Source organism: Falco rusticolus, chromosome 6, assembly GCF_015220075.1.
Source record: "Falco rusticolus isolate bFalRus1 chromosome 6, bFalRus1.pri, whole genome shotgun sequence".
Taxonomy (NCBI): domain Eukaryota; kingdom Metazoa; phylum Chordata; class Aves; order Falconiformes; family Falconidae; genus Falco; species Falco rusticolus.
In genome coordinates this window covers 20747226-20765352 of record NC_051192.1, presented here as the reverse complement: position 1 = coordinate 20765352, position 18127 = coordinate 20747226, and the positions used below count along the sequence as shown (strand labels likewise).

Below are 18127 nucleotides of genomic sequence, written 5' to 3'. Positions count from 1 at the left end.
TCATCATTACCCTATGGCTAACCTGCCTTTTGGAAAAATACATGAGAAAAACAGGCTGCACCATGTGCTGGGGGCTGTAAGCAGCAAAAGGGCTGGCTTTTAAAAAAGTGAGTTGTAGCCAGCCTCTGAAATGGGTAACCTGAGGGGGAGGGGAGCTGCTGGGGAAAGGTTCCTTGTGGGAGAGTCGGGCAGGATGGATGCTGAACTCATACCTAGCTATGGCTTAATTGCCTTAAGGAGTTATTCAGAGTCAACATTTTATCACTCAAATGAGGAAGGTAGGTGGTGAAAATACAGGGTAAAAATGAGAGGTTACGAGGATTTGGTGTTTTCCTCTGTATGGAGCAGACCCCATCCAAGGAGTGCTGAGTAAAAGTCCTGTAGCACTCAACATTTGCAAGTGTTTAATGGACTTTGTTTCTGTGCAAATCCTATAGCTACTGCAGTTCCTTAAGGATGACATTGGATTATTCCAGTAAACCTGGAACAGCTGACGTGTGTATATGTATGTGCACTTTACCCACCCAGCAGTGGGTGCATGGCAGAGCCACTTGTGCAGATGCAACCCCTGGCAGAGGCACTGGTTTGCCCGCTGCAGCCTGTGTCATGTTATAAACCCAGAGAGGGAAAACCTGCTTACGAAAGAAGAAGACAAACCTTTGCATATTGATTCTTGTGTATGGATACAGAAGAGAAAGCAAAAGAGGTGCAAACTAGTGGTTTTGCAATAACAGTCGTGTTTGGGATCGCAGAATGGAGCTTGAAAGGTGGGATGCCTCTTGCTGAAGATTCCTTTGAAAATAGGTGATAGTCTTTTTCACCCAAATGGGGTGAAAATAGCAAAAGGGATTGTGAGCTTTGGAAGGTATGGTGCAGGTTTTTGACCTGCTGGGTCCCTGGTCCCCTTGCACAGTACTTCTTCACTCAGGGAAAGCCCTAGGAGTTTTTTTAGTTTGCTCATGGGATAAGGAGCTTTTTCTCACTATTGAGAGGAACCTGAGTGCTCTGATATTTTGGAAAGGCATGGATACTGAGGGGTGTAAGTGCCAAACTGGTCTGTAGGACTAGTTTCAGTGCAGGCTGAGAGGAAGAGCAAGAATCTCTTACCTTGTAGCTTCCCAACTGCCCTGGGTGGTATAGATAATGAAAACAGAAAAAATGAGAATGGGTTTATGCAGAAAGGACTCTCCCCTCCCCTGCCCACCCCCCCCACCCCCCCACCCCCCCCCAGCTATGAAAATAAAAAAGGGGTAATTTCCAACTTCAGTAAGTCCCAAGCTTTGAAAAAGTGAGTTCTAGGCTTGAGGACAAATGTTTGTAATAAGCATACATGCTGAACTAAATAGGTATGGTGGCAAGGGCATTTTAGCAACAAGAGGAAAGGTTATTTTCTATGTAACAGCAGTGTGTCAAAAATTAATGTAAATGACCTTTAAGGACTCCAGCTTTAAAGCACACGTATTTGCTCTTCTTTGTATTCTGCTTGGCATATGTGAGTACAGACACAGAATATTTGTTTCTTATTTGTTCTGTACACACAGTTGCCATATCATTGATTATTAGCTGTGCATGTTTATCACATAAAGGGACTCAAGTATGAGTCAATTAGTAGAGAACGCAACTGCTGAAGTTAAGTTTATATTTAGATCGCAAACAAACTCCCTTTAAACAAATGAGTAACACAAAGGGCAAATCTTTTGACTTTTTGAGCGTGAGCAAATATTATAATAATTTGTCTCCAGAGAAAGCTAAGGAAGTTTTCCTATATACGTTTCATTGTCCTTTAGCATTTAAAAGAATAGCAGTAGCAGTAACATACACAGATAACATGGATTAGGTACCTAATTGTGACTAATCTCTGTTCTGATGATATAGTACATCTATGATATAGTTCCATCTGACCTCTTTACATTGCATTATGTAACTGGCTGATTAGAAGCACAAATTAAATGCAATTTGTTTGAAAGATTATTTTACAAACAACTGCCATATTGATGAATGTTTTACTTAATGATGCAGTAAATGCAATTTAGAATAAATTAACCATTAATTGTATCTACACACTTAATCTTTAAATTATTATTACTATTTATAGCTTTGTGTACTACCAGATTTAAAATGATTGTATGAGCAATGTGGTGTCATTATGTGTAATGACTCAGACTTTGAAAACAATCCATCCCAGCATATTAAGTGGGCTTTAGGGCAATTTGTGTTTCAGGTGGAAATAAACCTCTCCCCATATTTTTTGACAGTTACAATGAAATATTTTCATAGCTTTTCATAGGAATCCTCTTTTTGGCCTGTCTCTGGGACATCAGGTCTCACCTTCTTGTCTTCCTAGTCAATGGGAGAATCCACAAACTGTATGTCCACACCTGCAGGCCTACCTTAAGTGTTTTTCTCAAATTGACCTATCTGGAATTGCCACAGGGTCTTCTCATTAGACAAAGGCAGATGCATGTTCTCTTGTATCTCCCAAGTGTGTGATGGAGTATGTGGCATAATGAAGACACTGGGAAAGTTATTACTCGCAGAAGTAATCCTACTACACCCTTTTTCATATCGTTAGTGGAACCAGTTGTATGAGTAAGCTTAGCCATCTAACATTAATTCTCGACATTAGGCTTAGTGGCTTTAACTGAATAATGTATTCTTTCTTAAATAGTTGTAAACAGCAGAAATAAATTTGAGCTGCTACTTTTCCTTTATATTTCTCAGCATTAATGGGAATTTTGCCACTTGCTTAATTGTGCACAGAACTGGGTCCCAATTTATCTGTTCAATCTGCAATGTACTTTTCCTAAGACTGGAAAACCTACCATCACTCACATGATTGAATTAGCAATGTAAATATATCAAGGAATTGTTTTAATAAATCAAAGTGCTTGGGAAGCATATGCCTCAAAGGAAAAAAGTATAAAAGGATTCTTCTTGAACTACTCAGTGCAGCATTCTGTTTGTTTGCCATTAGTTTTTATTACAGACTTGTCTCCCTGGAACATTGTTTATATATATCTTGCAAATAAGAGACAGGCTTTTCCAGGTGTCCACAATACGTTTCTGCAGTTCTTCTTTGTTCATGTAGGGGCTTTCTTAGCTACCATTTGTTTAATTCACTCCAAATTTCTATGCTTGTATTTCAACCAGGTGACTGTAATGGCCAAGGCACTAAAACTGGGGGCCAGAGTCTACAGTCACTGCTCGCATGAAGAAAGTTTTATTTGCTAAAGTAAGGATTAAAGGACTGCAGCTCAGATCCACAGAAAAGCAGTCATTAGTTTAAATGCATGCATACTGATAGTCTCACACAGCATGAAATTCAGGATTGCAAGTAAGTGTCTCTATTCCAAGAAAGAAAAGCGACTTCAAATGCTTTCCACTTCATCCTTTTCCCATTCGGCATACCAGCTGTTCCAGACCTTTGGAAACTCCCTCCTCCCAAACACTGAGTTACAGATCTTGTAAAATGATTGTCTGGGGCTGAGACACATTCAGCAAGGGCAATGGCTGGAGTAATTACTATCTCCAGCTGTCTGCCTCACTCCACTGATGAAAGGTACAGGGCCTGCTCCAGGGTTTCTTACTCCTAAAATGCCACAGTTTATGGCTTAAGGTAAGCTGCCGCAGATTTCACTTTACATGGAAGCATTGGTCTGTACACTGTAGCACAGCTGTTATTGCTAGAGAGGTTGTTCACACTTTATTCTTACTCTGCCCTTCCGCACTCTGAATGGCATCAATGAGGTTTGTGAACACCAATACAGCAGCTGAGAGCTTCAGTCCCGTGGGGATCAGCGCCAGTGGTCCTCTCACACAGCAGACCAGGGGAGACCATAGGCCATGGAGCTCAGGGTTATGTTCATTGCTCTGTGAGAGTTCAGAGACCTGGAAAGAAGTAAGGTGGTTGGAAGAGCATCTGCTGGTTTTACCACATGGCATTTATATCTTGTCTATGGGTTGTGTCAGTGGCTGTGCAGCAGAGGCAGGCCAAGCCACTGAACTGCTGCCTAAGGATTCACCTCCATGCTATCACTGCCTTGATACTCTGCACAAAACTTGATGCAGAACTGGCTCCTGCTCTCATAACAGCAACAGTGTGTTCCTTAAGCAGGTTTACAGTTTTACTAGCTTGGCTTCTGTTTCCTTAATCTGTTGCATGTTTGCTCTTTTTGCTCTGTGCTGCATCTCAGTACTCTTGTGGCTCCCGTGTTGTTTCACTGTAATTATCATGAGATACAACAGGTGTGGTAAGTTACCAAACTACTTCTGAAGTAAGCACTTCTCTTTATGTTATGGTGGTTTTGCTAGTTTTTATTCGTATACACACAAATGTGGCATTTCGACATGGCCTAAATTAAGTGTTAACAAATAAATCTCCTTTGTCCATTCAACAGTGGCAAGTATCTGTTTAAAATCTAATTCGCCTTCCCTCACCTCTCTTTTGTACTTTACAGCATGGGCTAGGCTCCAGCACACATGTTCGTACTCAGTAGGTTACTTCAGAGGCAGCCCCTTTCACTTTGATGACACTATTTATGGAGGCAGGCATTGCTCTGTGTGAACAAGGGTATAGTGCCTGAGCCTTCTGAAGGCTTGGGATGGCTGAAGTCTGGAGTCAATCACATGATCTTGAACACAGTTAGACAATTTATTCCTGTTGTTGTCTTTTGTTATCATCCACTTAGTGCAATTAAATTGCAGAAGTCCTGATTTACTAAAGCACTTGAGCACATGGCAGGCTCTAAAAGTGCTTAGACATAACTTTTAGTACATGATTATATCCTAGTGAATTCGGTTTTGAAATAAAAGGAAAGCCTTAGGCACACGCTTAGAAATAAGAATATTCCTTGGTGTTGCCATAATAGAGATGACTTGAAGGACGTGTTTGTTACTGTGTTGAATTGGGACCTAATAAAGAACAGCCGTAGTTTTTCAGCTACAAACCACTGTGTATAAATCTTGGGGACAGCAATGCTGAAAATAACAGCTATTATCTGCTGAAGTTTCAGTCCAGCTATGGAAACTCAAATGCCTGGCTAACTAAAGTTTGGACATATCCCTAGCATTGTGTGGATATTTTGACATAACCTAGAGTGAAGATCCTTAAACATCCAATATTCAATGTTCTTACATCTGTGCTGTCGGTTAGGAAGTGAACACGCACAGTCTGCCCTGAAGGCAGCCTGTTCCCAAGTAGCCTGTGGCTTCGATCATCTCTGTACTATGTTTGGCAGCTGGTAGCCTGGGCTGTTGCTGTAGAAAACTCTCTTTCCCTGACTTAGTTGTTGGTTAACTGAAACCCACCCAAAGGCATTGCACGCAATTTTTCTCTTGCTGTTTCCAAAGACTGTTTTGTACCCACAACAAAATCATAATCTTCAATGACTGCTTCACAAGGCATATCCCAGTAGAGTATTTGCCCAAATAAAGGCCGGATTTGGTAAATAGCTTGATAGCATCCTCCCATTTGCAGCCAAAATGCTGAAAATAATTCTCTTGATCCTAAGCTGCTAGTAGGAGAGAGAGTTACAGAAAAAGTGCCATCTTCTGAAAGATGATCAGCCTCCTTAGTGCTTTCTAGTCCATGAAAACCACCAAGAGGCGTGGGAGCATGGCTTCAGTCCAAAGAAAACTGCATGTCTGTGTGACTACAACTGTGTAACTTAACATGGGAATATGCAGTTAGGGCTTCCATGATGATATCTAGTGGGTTCAAGAAAGCAATAGGAGAGAAGGTGCACAGCACCGTTTGCACAGGTGAGCTACTCCGGTGTTGCTGTGTATGGGCTACAGAAGTGGTCACCATAAGCACAGTAAACCTCACACATTATGATATACTAAACTTGTTGCACAAACCAAATCAAATGTTCAGTTACTTCAGCTGCAGATGAGCTGTAGTGTCGGTCCAAGGACAGCTGTAGGTTGTCAGTGGAGTTGATCTGCCTATATGCTTTGGACATTTTTATGAGAACATGCAGCAGCCTGATCAGAGACACTTGTAGGCATCCAAAACCCCTTGATAAATGTGCACATGAAGCAGTGAAAACAGAGTGGCTAAGGCCTCTGCTTGTCCTAGTCAAAGCAAGGACCAAGAGGGCAAAGGTACTAGTCAGATGATAGATTTAAATTTCTAAAGAAGATTTTAGCTTGATGTTCCTGTGTTTTATTAAATGATTTTTATTTATTTGTTGAGAAACTTTAGACACACCTAGTAAGTATTTCACTATCTACAACCATTGAACCCACTGGAGACTTATTCTTCAGTTTCATAAGCTGGATTTTAACATGGGCATGCATTTCTGGGACTGTGTATGTTAATGCTGAGTTCTTGTTAGGAGTATTGTCAAAAAGCATTAACTACTATTAAAAAAGTCTCCTGAATTTGATAGAAGGCATGGGGTCAGCAGTAGTTGTGCCATATATGGTGGTTTAACTTATTCCGTGGCCCAGAGGGTCTAGGTAGTCAAGCAGGTTATCTTGTATCAATTTTAGCATTTAATGGACCCACTTAACCAATATAACCATGTATAATGTATACTTTCAGGAGACAGAATCAGTGATTACCAGGAAAGTATCAAATAAAATGGAGTATTATGGGCTATCTTATAGCCTCATGATACTGGCTTTTCTTGCTATTTGTTTCCTGTTTTATCAACATCAACTCTTTATACATTGTATGTCTATTAAAGCTGGATCATCAAGCCTGAGTCTGATATGAACAGAGCCTTAGACACAAGTGGCAAGTAATGTTAGTGAGATTTGGCTGCAGTAGTGGTTTGGCTATGCGTGGGAAGGAGTTAAAAGGCAGTCTAACTCAGGTAAAAATAATGAAATGAGAAAACAGGTATATTAATTTGTTAAAAAGTCAAAAAGCCCTTCTCCTCACATGCCAAGGATGACGTGCAAGTCCTTGCCTGTCTTCCTCCCCTTACCTACTCTAAAACTTAAGCCAAACAAGGTTCAGTTGAAAAGCATTTAGTAAGATGTCATGGTTGCTTGCTTTGTGGGCAGGTAATGGCCCACAATGGCCCTCAGGGGCAAAGTGCTGTCCCTTGGCCAAAGCTGAGGAACTCTGGACGGGTGAATGGGAAAGACTTTCATTGTAGAAAAATCTTCCTTCTTCTGAGGAAGGTGAAAGTCTTATCTCAAGAAAGTACTAATCTGATGAAAGCGATCTATTGCAGATGGGACCTCTTCAACAGATGGAGTTCATGAATCCTTTTGGATTTAACATGCCTCTTCACTATGGGGTGCAGCTGACCACAAAAAGTAGGCTGGAATGATGGACAAGTATGTTATGAGGCATGCAGATAGGAAATTTCCCAAGGACGAACAAACAGAATAAACAGCAAACCACTTTCCAAGCACATAATTTTGCTCAAATAAACTATGGCAAGATCACAGAAGCTTGTTCAGAAAGTCATTGCAGAAAAGCTAATTTTTTGAAGTGTTCACCTTAGGATCTTAGGAAAGTTTCACAAGAAAAGATTTAATTATGGGGAACACAGAGGAGTTGATAAAATATGAAATATTAATAGATTAATTTTTACAGTAAATTATGACAGCAAATTGTTAGGACTAAGTCTTTACTGCACAGTTTCAAAGGAACTGAAGTATGAAATTGTTTAACTGCTGTGGTAGAGAGTGTAACGTAAGAACAGCTATAAGGGATCAGGCACATACTGGTGGCGGTCATGGCAAATACTTTGGAAAGAGTTTAAAAATAGGACAAGCATGCAATAATGCTTCCCCAGCACTTTGTCCCAATCTTCAAGAAGTTCAAATGACTTCCTAGAAAGAGGTGAGATCTTTGAGTGTATTAGCTGTCAGTGTTTTGGTTTTTTTTTTTTTCCATAAATTTATCTCCTTACCTTTGAAACCATGTGAGCCTTTGCCAAGCTGAAGTAAATGTGGTAAGAAAGTTCTCCTTTTGTTGTGAACGTGCCACCTTTTTATTCCTTTCATAGCCCTTACTTCTTGCATTAGAAGGAAAAGTGAAAAACTGCTTCCCACTCATTTTCTCTATGTTGCTTTTAATTTACAGATCTTATTTTCTTCTCCCAGGCACCTCTTCTTCAGTCTGAGGAGTCTTTTTAATTGTTCCTCATAGAAAGCCTGTTCCAAGCCCACCATCCTTGCTGTCCCACTCTGAGCTTTTTCAGGTTTTCAGATGGGACAGTCAGAGTATGCAGTATTTGAGGTGTCAGTGCATGACAGGTATAAACCTCATTTTTATAATCCTCATTTACTACATAGTCATGCATTTTCTTACACACAGGGCAGTCTGTGTTATCAGTGACCTCTCTGCAATGTGATGAATCTTTCTTTTGTGAAACTTCTCAGTGTAAGTGAAGAAACATATACCTTAGAGGATTCTTCACTAAAACAGGGTTTAAGGCTACTAGTTTTAGAAAGAAAAATCTGAAACTAGCTTTTAAAGACCATACTTAAGCTCCATAGAGGAGACTCTTATATACATCCCTAGTAACTTGGAGTCCCTAGCTACATAATTGTCTTTTGTGGCTTCTAAACACCCAGAAAGAGGACTTTTACCCATTTTTGTGTCAACTTTTCAGCTGCTGTTACTTACAAAACATAGAATAGTCAAATCTTGAAAGTATCTTGGCTGTTTTAGCTCTTATTCTTGCCATGAGGGGACAGATCTGGTATGAGGCTCTTATGTCTAAAAAAATACCTGGATTTTAAAAAGGAAACACCCACCATCCATCAAGAAAATAATGAGGAGCTCATTTTGGTTCTCCTTATTCCATACCTTAATGTGATATAGGAATTCTTAGGATTTAGAAAACCGTTAATCTATAATCTCTGCCAAAAAATCGTCAGCATCCTCTCAAATCCTTTTGTCCAAGCGTATCATATAGCTATCTAGTGTGCTGTTCCCAAGAATTTCTGCTCAGTTAGGTACACAATAACAATGGTATTACATGTATTCAATCAAGTATTTTTATTCATAGAATACATTTCAAATTTATTTTAGCAGTTTAAATAAGTGAGTTTAATGTATATTTAGTCAAGCATTACAGTAGTGAGGGCTTAAATAGATTAGAAATAAATGAATCCAATTAAAGAACATGTCTGTGAAATTTGATATATCATAGGTGTGAATTAACTGTTTACACAGCAACTGTAAATAAATCATTAATGATTATCTAGAAGAGGTTTAATCAAGGATAAATAGTATAGGACGTAGTTAAAAACATTTGTGTTGAATACATGGAGATTCTGAAATAATAAAGCTATGCTTTGCATCAATAGTGACATGAGTACTGGTCTTGAGAAATGTATTTTTTGGCATCTCTGGTAGATGTACAGCCAGGGGCTGCAGCTGAGAGTTAGCTTAGTAACATTAGCTAGCATGCATTAATAGTGGGAGATTGTTCCTTCCAACAAAAAGCTTCAGTTTAATAGGTGAGACAGACAAAGATATTTCACAAAAACGTTTCCTACAAGAACATATTTTTATGCTCCTTTTCAGAGCTAATATTCAGCAAAGTTAAGGTAGGGATTCTCAGAAGTGATCAGTGATCAGTGCTGGGCTAAATTTGACCCTGGCAAAACGGAAAGTCCTGCTGGCCACCTGGCAAGTAAGCTCAGGCAAGTGCCAAGTGCTTGCTGAAATCCCATGACGTGATTTGTCCAGTGTGGCACCCGTACGCTGTGGGAGGATTGAGAATTGAATCCACATCACTTGGTTATCAGATTGGTGTCTTAAAGGTGTCAGTGGTATTCAAGGTATGGTTTTCAACATGGAAAAATACTAAGAAGCCCAAGATGGGAAAATGTACCCTCTCTAATAGCAGTCTGTTGTGCTGTTGTCAGTCTGGCTTTCTGCAAAACGGAAGGATACATGAGAACTTCTGTTTATGTGGCATTAATTCCTAAAGGGGTGCTGCGTACCTGAGCTTGCCAATGCACTGAAGTGACATTTTTTTTATGGAGGGGTTGAAAGGGAGTAGTTAGGAGAAAAAAATGAGACTTTTTGAAGTCTCATTTAACAGGCCTTTGGTTTATTCAGAAATATTATTTTGAATGTGCAGGTGAATTTAAAGTAATGGAAACCCTCAAATGATTACAAAGAGGTCACCATGATAATTTAACAAAGGCTGACAGTATGGACATGAGTCATGGAGTTCTGCAAGGTTTAACATGCCTTCAGGTAAAGTATTCTTAACTATTTGGTGGCCATAACAAAAAAAACCCAAAAAACTAAAAGAAAAAAAAGCATTGTTGGCTATGTCCCTCTAATCCAAATTTCTCATTATCAGACAGATTTTAACATATACAAACATTTATAAACTACTGTCAAATATATTTCTCTGTTTAACTTGGCTGAATACACATAGAACATAACTTTTAGCCAGCTGTGCTCCTAGGCACCTCACATTTGAAAAAAAGCACTCACAGTATATATAAATGTTACAGAATTATACTCAGGTCATCATATTTTATTTATTTAAAGCATTTTTTCAGTGCTATCTGTAACAAAATGGTAATGCATTTATATATAATTAGCCTAAGGTATCTTAGGCATTTTATTCACAAACAATAATAAATCCCCGGTGCAGGTTTTCATCTAGCAAATCTAGTAAATAAAGGCAAATATGGTGTACAAAGGATTCCATTTGGAGCCAGAGATGCTAGCTATGTGGTTGAGAATGACAAACGGTACCTTCAGACTGCTGAAAACTCTGCCACACCATGGTTGTCTAGAGGCCAGGGTGTTTTATTTAACTCCAACTGACAGTAAAGTGAATGCATTCTGAGATCCGAAACAAATCACTGAATATACAAAACTTCTCTGAGAGTAGCTGTCTAGAGGATACCCTCAGATATTTGTGTTAAATGATTCGTATAGGAAACTTTGTGCTTCAATTTTCCCAAATGTATCAAATCGTTTAATTAAGCTTCCTGGTTTGGATCGTTCTGTGTTGAAACACAAATACAGAAACAAAATATCATGTATGTGAATCTCAGGGCTGGAGGAGCTGTAAACTTTGACTCAAGATGTATTACCGTTGCTTATGCTATTTATGGAATTAAATGGGTGCCTGGAACTTAATGAAGGGATCCAATATACAGATCTTGTACTTCTCCAAGTAGATACATTGCTTAACCATTAAGTGTGTTAATGATAGACAGCCACTTGAAAGATTTCTGGAAAGTCTTTCCAAAGACTTTGGTGAGCAGTAGGTCAGGCCTATATGGGACTTTTCAACTGAGACGTTTTAGAAAAGAGGCGTACTAACACCATCCCAATAACCAATGGGAATATCGAGGCAGGGAGTATCTTCAATGCCGCACAACTGAATGTCAGTGTAGTTTCATAACAAGCAGTGAGGTTCAAAGCTTTTTTCCTACTTTGTCCTGAAATTTGGCTTCCTGAATGAGCTAAGTTTAAAATCTTATTTTGACTGGTTGTGGAAGATGCTAAGGGGATTGTATACGCTCCTCCTTGACAAGTCTTGTGAGCAGACTGAGGCCTTTGTAAACATTTCTGAGACACATTGTACATGAACAGAGGACATGGCAGATGAGGAAATTGTCTGTTTTGTTGTGCCATCTGCTGATTTAGAAAGCCTGAAGATGACAAACAGCCAGAATCTGTTCTATTTTCACTCATCTGCTGAATGGCGCTCTGTTAGCATTGCATAAGCTGGAGTGTGGAAATGTTAAAAGTTGCAGGCATTGTTTAAAAGTAGAAGAATGATATATTATAGTATTGTGGTCAGACATGTACGAGGATGTGCCAGACTTTTACCACCTTCATGGCTGATTTTAAATGAATTGCAACAACTTGGCAAAATAGACTGAGCATTAATGACATTAACACTTTCAGTTTAATCCCAACATTTCTATCCTGTATTCTCTTAGACTGGCAGAAAATCTGACAAATAATTTTTCTGATTTTTAACTAAAAAATGCAGAGTGCATATGACCCCTTTCATAGATTTGCGTGTAAAACTAGAGGAAATGATGAACATACATATATTATGAGTTCAATAGAAAAAATAGTGAAACCAATTAAAATGGCACCTTGATTTCTTTTGCATGAACAATGCTTTCCACTTTGTTTCAGTTGTGATTGTACCTATGATGTAGGAACCTGCTGCATTAAAATCATCTAATGCCTTTACTTGCAGCTTGTATGTCATCAATTACTTTGAAATGTGTAGGGAATGACATGGGTGTAGGTTATCCAGTGTTTTTCAGGTTTATGTGGCCACATGATGCTTTTTTATTTTTTATTTGCTGTGATTTCCAGTGACAGTATTCCAGTGACAAAATTGCATATTATTCAGACTATAAATTGAAAGATACCTAAAAACAAGAATAAGTTCTGTTTCCAGTTGTATACTGGAATTGCTGTATTGGATCCAATCAAATTAGAATTTGATTGCTGCTGGAAAGAATGATCTGATATGTGTTTATAATCCAATGCCATAACTCCATGCATGAAAACTGAATTTCTGTGAATCTTCTTTAAGGCGTCTCAATTTAGTGTCTTTTGATGGAATTAAATACACTGTAAATATCATAAAATATAGAATCATAGGATGGTTTGGGTTGCAGGGACCTTAAAGATCATCTAGTTCCAACCTTCCTGCCATGAGTAGGGACGTCTTCCACCAGAGCAGCTTGCTTGAGACCCATCCAACCGGGCCTTGAACATTTCCAGGGATGGGGCTTCCACAAGTTCTCTGGGCAACATGTTCCGGTGTTTCACCACCCTCATAGTAAAGAATTCCTTCTTAATATCTAATCTAAATTTACTCTTTTTTAGGTTAAAACCGTTATCCCTTGTCCTATCACTACAGGCCCTACTAAAAAGTCTGTCCCCATCTTCCTAATAAGACCCCTTTAAGTATTGAAAGGCTGCTACAAGGTATCCCTGAAGTCTTCTCTTCTTCAGGTTGAACAACACCAACTGTCTTAGTCTGTCTTCACAGGAGAGGTGCCCCAGCCCTCTGATGATCTTCATTGCCCTCCTCTGGACTCGCCTCCATGTGGGGTCTCATAAGAGTGGACTAGAGGCGAAGAATCACCTCCCTTGACCTGCTGGCCACGCTTCTTTTGATGCAGCCCAGGATATGGTTGGCTTTCTGGGCTGCAAGCACACATTGCTGGGTCATGTCCAGCTTTTTATGCACTAGCACCCCCAAGCCTTCTCCTTAGGGCTGCTCTCAGTCTGTTCTCTGCCCAGCCTGTACCGATTCTGGGGGTTGTGCTGACTCACATGCAAGACCTTGCACTTGACCTTGTTGAACTTCACAACGTTTGCACAGGCCCACCCCTCAAGCTTGTTAAAGTCCCTCTGGATGGCATCCCTTCCCTCCAGCATGTCAACCACACGACTCAGCTTGGTGCTGGCGATCTTGCTGAGGGTGCACTTGATCCCACTGTCCATGTTGCTGACAAAGATGTTGAACAGCACTGGTCCCAGTACGGACCTCTGAACACCACTTGTCACCAGTCTCCACTTGGATATTGAGATGTTGAATGCAACTCTTTGAGCGTAGCCATCCAGCCAATTATCCACTGAGTGGTCCACCTGTCAAATCCATGTCTCTCCAGTTTAGAGACAAGGATATTGTGTGGGACAATGTCGAAAGCTTTGCACAAGTCCAGGTAGATGACAAATATCTGCCTCTTTTTGGTTATCTGTGTATTCTCTGTCACTTTATGAAGAGCTTATTCTTCCTTTCTGGCATGTTGTGGCATTAAGGTAAGAAGATGCTCTCTCTTATGGCTTTTGCAGGGTTTTCCATGGGCTGAGCATTTTTTCTTCTGTTTTGAAGGTTTTCTTCTTGGTTCGAAAGTTATGTTGCTTATGACTGTAGATATGTAAGATCTCTATTTTTAAGTCTGGTTGTCCTTAAATTATTTTGGTTGAATCTGGATATTTATTCTTCACTAATGGATGCCATTATTTTAGTCCTTCTTCTGCATACATCCTTTTGAACTGTTCTTTCTATTTGAAAGCGTTTTTCAGTGCTTAAGTTCTTTTCTGTCCCATAGCCAACACTGTCTTTAAGTAGGAATCTAAATATCTTCAAAATTATTTATGCTTTTAGCTCTCTAATGCTAATGTCTAGTCTCACTTTTACTTTTAGATTTTGGTTAAAGTAGTTCCAGACTTCATCGTGTTACTTGAAGAAACACAACTACAAAAAAGCGTGGCTTGTCTGTACAGTTTTAGTTTGTCTTGGGGCATACCATGCCCACGGGACCTTTGTCAGTAATTCCAGTCTTCCCAACATTATTTTAGCAATGCTGACTCACCCTTTCCTCATCTTTTTTCCTTCAAAGATATCATATAAAAAACCCTTTCATTTTCTTCAGTTTTATGGTGAGCTCTATCGACACATTCAGTTGCCGTATTTGTGCAAGCTGTTGTTTGCTGAGATTTCAGGTTTTGTGGCACTCTGATACTCCCTTACCAGACTTTTTTGGGTCTATCTGCTAATAAGTCATTATCCCTTCCTCAAACTTCCATTAGACAGACTGTTGTTGCCACCATGTTTCATATTGTACATTTTGGCAATGGTAGTGGCAGAAAGTGTCTCTTAAAGCTGAATTATGAGAACTCTTTACACAAGTGTTGCAGACCCAGCTGTCATCCAAGTTGTGAGCAAACAGATTGCCTTCCTCTTCCAAATGCTTTTCTGCTTCAGCCTTTGTCCTTCTCTACCTATGCAGCTAATTATAGCTAGATCCCTTTAGTAAAAATGCTTTGGACTCAACTTTCAGATGCTTTATTGCAGAGAAGTGCAGTTGGTACAGCCATTGATCCTTGTTTTTTTTCATGATGCTAGCTCTACTACATCAACAAGTGCTCTCAAAATTAGGCTCAAGCTTTATAATAGGCGTTGGAAGAGCCAGAGATATGGGACAGAGTGGAAATGCTTGTGCGAGTTAGATCTGAGATGAAAACGGGAAGCGACATATTGTAGCAAGAGGATTTTATACTTTGTCTTCTGATTTCTTTTCACTTACAGTGAAGCATGGTAATCCAGTCTGTAGGTGCTTGATACATTGACCATACTGGCCAGATTCTCGTACTGGGGGGAGGGACAAGGCAGAGGAGAAATAATACAGTTTTGGAAGCATACACTACCAAAAGTATCTGCATCCAGGTTTTCTGAGGAGTCAAAGAGGACCTAGAATTTCCATCCAACTGTGGAAAGAATGGCTGTTTCCCATCATGAAAAGGTGGAGGTCTTCAATATGTATCCCTTTGCAAAGAAGCATCACTTTGGTCTTGTCTGGATTCAGTTTATTCCATCTGTTCTTCATTTAAGAGCTAATTTCCTGTAGTTATTCTGATGTTTTATAGTGATGATAGTTGCATCAGAAAATGAGATAAATAGTAGATTGTCAGCAACATACTGTTAGCAATTGAACATATGCCGTATCACTCTCTCTCTCAGCAGTCTCATGTAGATAGATGTAGACTGTATGGATCCCTGTGGGATCCTGAAGGTGAGGACCTTGGAGGAAGAGGCTCATATCCACCACCTTTTTTTAAATTGCATGTAGAACACAAGATGCAGTACTACTGCGTTGCTGGGATTGTTTAATAGAGGATTCAGGTGCCTGAGAACAGGAATCTGGAGATTACAGTTCCACAGGTGGTGGAAGTTTTATAAATTCCTCTAGGAAGTTGTCAGAATTTTCATCTGTAGTTTGTGTACCACTAGGAGCCCTGGTTCCTCTAGTCCTTTGCCTCATAGTGGATATGGATATACTCAAACATTTTCATTTCTTGATGGAACATCGTCTGCAACTGACGTTGAGACCACAGGACCCTTCCCTCATGTTTTCTTTGCATTTTTTTTAATCTGGTATTTATCTTGGCCTGTTACTATTGGTGTTCTGGTGTCTATCTTGGCTCTTCTGAAGGGTAGCTGTGCTAGGATAGGGTTGAGATGGTGATGCAAAAAAGTCCAGGTGTTTCATCTGCAAGGAGAGTACAGATGTGTTCTTTTTCTAAGGGGAAACTTTGCATTTCGCAGCAAGAACTTCAGATAGTTTTCTTCTTATCTTTTGTTTAATGATGTTGCCATCTAAGCAACTGGCTGCAGATGCCACCTTGTGGTGTTTATTCTTATATGTGGTCTGGGAGGGTGACTCCTCACTGTAATGATACCAAGGACTTAGAAAAGTAACAGATAATGGCATGCAAGGTTTTGGGCAGCCTCGTTTGCCTGTTTTTTTTTAGATTTCTGTGACCTAGAAGCATTTTATGGCGCAGTCTCTGTGATTTGAATGCTTGGCCCTTACACAGATTGTAACGGCAGCCAAGTAGTGTTAGAGTGGCAGTCTGTGGTCTGAATGCTGGGGTGGTGTTTCGTCCAATTTTTTAAAACTCTTCCACTGACATGAGAAAGCAGCACACTGTTACAGGGTTGCATACACCAGGGATGGAGGGGTACTGGCAGGAGTGCAGAGCTTCAGGTTCTCCAGCAAACAGGGAGGCAAAAGGGTTGGAAGGTTAAAAAATGAAATAACCTTCTTATATCCCTAAGGCTGTATATAATTTACCTACTTAGTTTTGATTAATTTTCATTTCTGGAGGCAATACTTGCTGCATTGGACACTGAGACCACAGGAGGCTTCCTTTTCTTACAATCAAATAGTCAGGGGGAATGTGTGTATCAGGATGAGACTGATAGTTTTTTCAGGATTATTGATAATATGTCATGCTACTGTAGTAGTAAAGTATGAAGATTAATTGGCATCCTTTGTTTCTGACATTTTGTACAACATAAAGATAATTTGGTAGGACTCAGTTATGGAGACAGATGTTTTGCATGTCGAGTCAAGGTGTCTGGATAGAAATTCTGGAGGCTAACCACGGGAAAAAATGACGGTTTCTAAACATGTGGATGAGCTTTACCTGTCAAATAGGCCAAAGCAAATCCCTATATTCAGGTACTTTCATTGCAGGCAGGATGTTTGAAATGCAAATATTCTAGCAGAAGCCTATATCTACTAAAGCCAAAGTTTGAAGAAATGGCCTCATTAAGAAGTAATTTTTTTATTAGAAATCATTGATTATACTTGGCTAATCTCTGTCTTCTATGGACTGGAAACAGTGTAGTCAACACAGTTCTAATGTCAGTGATGAATTTTCATGTGTTTATATATAACACATGGATACATACACATTGCCTGCATTGCCAAAAAACCTAAACCTCTTCAACCAACAAGTTTGTTGTTTATCAAGTGCAAAAACATTTTAGTGTAGGACTGGTATGAATAGATCTGTCTGTTGTGCAGGTTTATCTGTGGCTTTTCAAAGATTCATCCTATTTCATTTATTTCAGTGATTTATTAAGTTTGTCCTTCTATCCCTGACTTTTATATGAAAGCATTCCAGTGTACTAAGCTGTGCTATGCTCAGGTTGTGGTGCAGTTCCTTTCTAAAAATGTTAAGACTCTCATGGCTTACATTGATATATGTGTAATTATAAAGCAAGATATTTTTGCTAAAGCTGGACTTAATATAATTCATTAAGGATGAGTTAGGTTTAGATGGGGTAATGTGTGAATGAATATGCCTCCTTGACTGCATAAGAGAAGCGTTATTTTTCCCTTGCTCTCTTACTTTTCTGCTGATTAACACAAAGGAAGAGAAAAGCTATGAATCCTTCCTCTTTTCCTCCAGGTAGGTAGGTCAGGAAGAAACTCTTGCTTTGCTGTCTTTTAATAAATCATTGTCAGAATAGGTTCCGTATGACTACATGAAAGCTGGAGAGCTCATTTCTTACTCCCCCGGGTATCAGCAGACATGCACATGTGTGCAGAGGGGTGCAGTCCAATGCATATGCCCTCGTTATGCGCAGTAAGACATTGTGAATAATGCCAGTTTTCCTTACTTTTATGTATTCATTAGAAAGTTTGAAGAAACTAACACTGAACATCACAAACTGCCATTGCATCTAGCTCCCCACAGAAAACCTCTAGTATTTGGTGAGTGGGGGACAGACCATTTAAATCAGAAGATATGTATTTATTTAGCTGTTTTCTCTGACTGGTAAACTTAAAAGAGAGGAATAAACACTCACAAGACTCATAGAAGAGGAATCATTCAAAAATTTGC

At 39.5% G+C, this 18127-nt stretch overlaps 1 protein-coding gene across 1 annotated transcript in view; it reads left to right on the top strand.

Annotated features, from left to right (window-relative positions):
• SIM1 (SIM bHLH transcription factor 1) overlaps nucleotides 1-18127 on the top strand; it is a 48723-nt gene that overhangs the window by 17986 nt on the left and 12610 nt on the right. The gene's annotated exons all lie outside the window — the stretch shown is intronic.